This window comes from Lonchura striata, chromosome 6 (genome assembly GCF_050655825.1).
Source record: "Lonchura striata isolate lonStrDom1 chromosome 6, ASM5065582v1, whole genome shotgun sequence".
NCBI classification, from domain to species: Eukaryota; Metazoa; Chordata; class Aves; order Passeriformes; family Estrildidae; genus Lonchura; species Lonchura striata.
Genome location: NC_140708.1, coordinates 15,152,727 through 15,158,726, shown reverse-complemented (window position 1 = coordinate 15,158,726; position 6,000 = coordinate 15,152,727). Strand labels below are relative to the sequence as shown.

The window sequence follows — 6,000 nt, the reverse complement described above, 5'->3', positions numbered from 1 at the left end:
AGATTATTCCTGAAAGTGAGCTTAGTTTTTTTCCTCTGACTGGACTAAGGTCTGCTGCTTTTTATGAAGATGATGGGCCTGGTTGTGTCATTGAGTGGGCATGGTCATCTGGCAATGAAAGCAGCTCATTTTACCTGCTTACTGACTGGCATAACTGCAGAGACAAGGTCTGTGTCCTCAGGGAGCAGAAACTGATCTCTGGTGTATGGCAAACCGTGGGGAAGAGGGAAGAACAATTACCAAGGAAAAGGAGAAGTGCCCTCTGGAGATGTGGCCACAGAGCTCCCTCCCAGCCAGCTCAGCAGCTCCAGAGGGAGCTGAACAGAGCTCAGGGTGAGTAATTCACACAGCCCTGGCCTCACGCTCTGCCTCCACATCTCCCAGTGGCTGCCTGGCACAGCTGGCCCTGGGGGATGCACCAGGGCTCAACTGGGCTCTGCCTCTCGTGTGCCATGAGATGGAAATCTCGGAGGTTGGAGTTAGTGTTCATTGCTGATTCAAATCCTGGCAGCTCTGGAAACACAGAGCATCTGAACATCTAAAGCTCACTGACAAGGATACTGCTAAAATCCATGGCTGGTTTCGTGGAGTGCAAAATGGTTTAAATCTGCAAATAGTCTGGGCTGCACAGGGGCTGATTTGAGACCTCTTGGCCAATGCAGTACACTATTGTTTTCTACTACTCTTTTTTCTTTTTTTCTTTCCACATATAACTTTGTTCATATCTGGCTGGTGTTATGATAGTGATGAAAAGACACAACAATGTAATTTCTTTTTAAAATACAGGACTTGCACTAGAAAGGCAAGCCCAAATGAGGGTGATGCCTGAGGTATTGATGGATCTCTACTGTTACTAACTGGATTATGTCTGCTGGGCTGTCAGCCTGAAGTTAATGGAAGGGTAATGAGGACCTATCCATAAACAAGCTTACTTGAGGAGAGGGGGTGAGAATGTTTGACACTGGACTGACTTTTAGGGGTCTCAGGTGACAATTTGAATGAGTCATTGATGTGCTGTTCCGCTAGGGAAATTCACTCAGTCCACTATCAATTTCCCCTGACACTCACAACCCTCACAGGGTTTCTGGTATTGGTTATTTGTTACCAGGCAAAAAGAATTTGATTTTCATACTCCTTAAGTGAAACAAAGTTGGAGGAATGAGTAAGACAAACAAGGTCATCTCCAGTGCAAGGTTTTGTAAGTTAGATTCCATTTCGTGCACACACAAAAAAAGGTAATAGCTGTTTTCTTATTTCTTTGCATCTTTAATTTCCCTCAAAGTAATGTGTGGGTTTATTATTTTTTAAGCCAATATAAAAGACAGACAATAGATGAAGCAAGAAAAATGTACAGTTCTTTTCAGGGAGGACATTAATCTCTTGATACAGGATTGGTGACTTCTGATGAGTTCCCAGCCCCACAGTTCAGTGCTGATATGTATTTTGGGGGCCATTAACACCATTGCTAAATAGCTGTTACTGAGGCTTTTCCAAACTGAATTCTTATGTGCCAGAGCAGCATTCTTTATTGCTTTACTGTGTGATGGCTAATGGTAAATTTGCATCAAAAGCAGCCTTTGGGATGGCTGCCCAGCTCTGCTAAAATGTACCCATCTCAAGTGAAAATCATCATGTGGCAGATCTCTTGAGGGACCTGGTACTTTGTAGTGAAGTATGAAGCACCCAAGTATTAATTTCAGATTCATTTTCCTGAAAGAAGAACTCCTCAGCTGAGTGGTGCTGTGCTCAGAGGTGGGGAGGCTGGCTCCAAACAATATTGTCTAAGACTTTCCAAACACCTTTTACATAAGAAAATAACTTTCTCAAAAGGTACTGAAAGAAATAAATCTGTCCCAAAGAAACTTTAACACAAAATATCAGGCTCATTTTTGTGAGATATTGAGGCCACTTCTTCAGGTGAACTGAGAGATATTAAAGCCATGCATCTACTCTGGAGAGATTGAGAAAAGTGTCTATATTAAGAATATGCTTGTGAACCCACAAAAAGTGCTCCTGAAATATCCTTGAAGTGCAGCGTGGTAAAAATTTAGAAGGAAACAGCTGCCTTCTGCAATGTTTTTGGATGAGGAGTAAAACAGGATAATGTTTCCTCCCATAATGTCAGGAAATTTTTTTAAGCAAAAGTTTTTTTTAAGGTTGACTATCACACTTGATGCTTTTTTTTATGACAACCTCAGGGTAGTGAACCACTACATAAGATTAGTGTAGATGAAGACATACTTCTGTGAGAGTTTGTGTTCATTTTAACTTCTAATTTTTCTTCTATCGAGCTCTGTTTGTCAAACAGATTTTAAATAAAAATTCAGGACATCAAATAACAGATGGCAAACACTAGGATATTAAAAGTAAAAAGCCCAATTCCAATTCAGTTCATATTTCCTTGGAGAATCTTTAATTTTCATGTTCAGTAAGACATTGCCTGACCTATCCCTTGTACATCCCATGAAATGTAATCAAAGCAAGGCTTCTTTCTGCATCTCTGGTTGTTCTGACTATGCAGGGATACCTGCTTGGATTGGATCAATCTCAGCCAAAAAACAATCTTTGCTACGCTTATGCTGGAAGAAGACCAATAATATCCAGGAACAACAGCTTATAAAGTAGGAGAAGGATTTTTTTTTCTGTGTATCCTGTTACGTTTTTTCCTTGCAAAACATGGATGGAATCCAAGATAGTGAACAGTGGTGTTTAGGTGACAATGCTCTCAAGGGAAATGCAAAGTGATGCATTTGGTACCTCAGATCCTCAGGCTATCTTTTCACTTGCCACTACAAGGAAATTGTCTTCAGTCTTCCAAATAAATTTCTTTAATCTGAAAAGTGCCAAATAGTATTAGGCTTTTCTTAGGAATTAATCTAGGCAAAATGAAGGCTAGCCCTCTAGGCAAGGGAATTTTGTATCTGTAAACTACTGCTGCTTAGTCTGTGTGGAGCCCTACAAAATTAGTATATTGCTGATAGCTTCATATTTTCATTTGCCTTCTCAGCAGTTACATTCCAGTAGCTTCCCCAGATTGGATATTAATTATTCACTCTGCAATTTGTGTATCCATGAAGTGGAATTGCATAACCTAAAAAACCAACGATCATACCTAGGCACTTACAAGATCTTCTTGATTTACTGGCTGATCTTCCATTCAGCCTGATTTCATGGCAGTCAATGGACTAGCAAGTTCCATTGCATGTCAGCCTAAAGGAGGGGGCCACTAATAGCCCTGCGTGCAGCAATGGCAGAGGAGCAAGCTGAACTTTCTGTCCTAAGGCTCCAGAAAGCATTAACCCTTTTTTTGGAGCACCCCGTGGTGATGAGCAGGAGCTGTGGTGTGCTGGAGAGAGAGCTGTGACACAAGGGTGAGGGCAGAGGTGGTGACAAACCTCCAGTGGTTCATTCTGCATGGGCACTGCAGGAGCAACAGCATCCACTCTCCTAGTTCCTCGGGGAAATGTCTGTTTTCCTGTGTCTTTCTCCAAGTGGAAACCTTATTTCCTCCTGGTGTTAAGTAATGGGCAAAGGCGTTCTTTTACATTTTTTTTTTTTTTTTTTTAGCAGCAGCAGGTTTTAAGTGCAGCAGCTCCTTTTCCCTTTTGAATCAAATGAGTTCAGTTTTGTGCTTCTGGGTGTCTTCTCTTACAGGGTATCCACTGCTAACAAAAAAGCTGACCCCCAGCACTGAGATTCAGCTTTCCCAGGAGGGCAGTGTTAGAATTGAGAAGGATAATTATGCACTGCTATATTCCCTTGCCTTATTCCACATGCCATGAGAAATTGTGCAAGGAGATGAAGCAGCAGCCATGAACTGCTGTTATTACCATTACTTACACAGTCATGAAAACAAACAGCCCTTGCAGAGAGCTCTGCCATTGATTTGTGAACCTTGGTCACCCCTGGGCCTGGGACTGTGCCTTTGTTCCTTACCTGCAGCCCCCTGTTCCTCTTCCTTAGCTCAGCACTATGACAAATTAGACAAAAATTACCTCTGTGCTTGCACAGCTTGTGCTGAATCCTTAGTGTGCAGGAGGATCTAGATCATTGCTGGAAAAAGCTGATAATCCCTGCTATTTGTCCATTCAAAATGGGTCAAAAAGATTACCCAATTGTGCTAATTGCCTTCTGGCACTGCTTGTGCAACAAACCTTTTGTCTGCATGTGTAGGCCTGTGCCCAACAGTAGGCAGTCGTGTCTCTAATATCTGAGCTCAGAGATTAAACTTCCATTCCACAGAGCTGCCATCTGCTGCAGCTTGTGTCCAGCCACCACAGAGCCTTGATAACTAATCTTGCACACAGCACTGGTGCTGTCTCTGGGCTTTTTCAGGCCACCTTACTGGGATGACTTCCTTTGACTAGAACAGACTGAATAAACCAAAATACATAAAACAGCCTAGTAGGTGAACATAGATGTTAACCACCTCATTTAGCCTCTGCCTTGAGGCAGGATAAAGTGAAAACCAAAACACTTTTCAAATTATATGTTTGCCCACCGAATGGCTAAGTGCAAGTTCTGCATAATGGCACTGACTGAGTGTTTCAGGCTCGGTGCTGTCACCTGCAGCCACTGTGTGTGTGACACTGCTCTGTTTATGCTGCCACTGAACTCAGGCCATCGTTGCCCTGCATTCCTGTGGTCCCAGCATTTGTGGTAAGAGATAGGTTGGAACTATTTGAGCTGAGCCAAAAGGAGCCCAGGCTACATTTGCAGTCTCTTGTGCAAGTTTTTGTTTGCTCTACTTTGATGGGGGAGAGACATGCTGACATGTAACCTGTTACAGGAATGTTCCCATCTCCAACAGAGCTGAAATGCAGCTTTTTAGCAGACTGTCATAAAATACATATTGGAATTTTAATTAATTTCATGTACTGCTTGGAGACATTTAAACTTGAAATGGTTGTGGGCATGAAGGCAGCCTTCCATCAGCCCGACACCCCAGCACCAGGAGCTCTCTGGCTGCCCTCTGGGGCTCCCAGGGCTCGTGGACTTGCAGAAGTGATTAACAGAGACCAGATCTGGGGGGAGGTGACTCTGGGCTAGGATGTTTGAAATGGGTTAGTGATGAGGACCACCTAGTGCTCTGGACTGAGTGTTTTGAGTGGCAAGTATGTGGTACAGTAATCTCTGCGAGCCAGATGGAGTGGATTTAATGTCAGGAGACATTTTCCAGGGATCAAAGGAGCTTATAGAAATAATTTATTTTTACCTTTAAATTAAGAGAAATATGCTAAATGTTAAAATGGCCCTTAATTCATGAGCTTCACATCCCAGGGGTATGATTAGCACCAGATAACTGGGTCTCCCTGCTGTGCCTTGTTGCTTAGTTACGCTACACAAGTGCACTGTGCTTTCATTTTCTGTCTTATGTGAGCAGAAGCAGCATGATATAAAAGTTCAAAAAACCTGACAGACTCTGAGAGTACTCTCAGCTGTATTCCAAATCACTTGGGCTTCAGCAACACCACATGCACCGTGCTTGCTGTGAATGGAAAGAAGCTTATCCTGATGGTGGGTGTAAATCAGTAGAGACCCCATTAGCTGCAGCTGCTGGAATAAAGCAGTGCAAACAGAATCAGAATCATGCCCAAAAGACTCATCTTTTGTGGAAGTAATTTGTTTTCATTACGAGAGATTAGCATCACAGTGGTATGATAAACTTAAAAGGCCTTGGAAGTGCTATTGTTGTTCTTAACTAAATACTGATTCCTAAAAAAAATTTAGCAGATTGCATATTAATCTCCTAAAACAGAATTGCCTTGAAGAGCTAGATGCTTGAAGAGTGCATAGTGTCTTCCTTTTTACTGGCTTTATTAATGAGGGTTTGGCTGTATTGTAAAAAAATCCGAGCTGGATTATGCTGGGTCTCATGAGAGCCATTGGTCTGGTGCAGCTGGGAAATCTGGGGAAAGCTAAATGCAGAAAAATGTGAGGACCTGCAATGGAGAGAGGGACATCAGTGGGTTGCAAAATAAGGCTTCTGTTCACATTGAG

At 42.6% G+C, this 6,000-nt stretch overlaps 1 long non-coding RNA gene across 1 annotated transcript in view; it reads left to right on the top strand.

Annotated features, from left to right (window-relative positions):
* The first annotated feature begins 413 nt into the window (after positions 1-413).
* LOC144246566 (uncharacterized) overlaps positions 414-6,000 on the top strand; it is a 63,843-nt gene continuing 58,256 nt past the window's right edge. Inside the window, exon 1 of the long non-coding RNA XR_013340224.2 lies at positions 414-6,000. This exon is cut by the window's right edge and continues 24,803 nt beyond it. This is a non-coding gene — a long non-coding RNA (uncharacterized LOC144246566).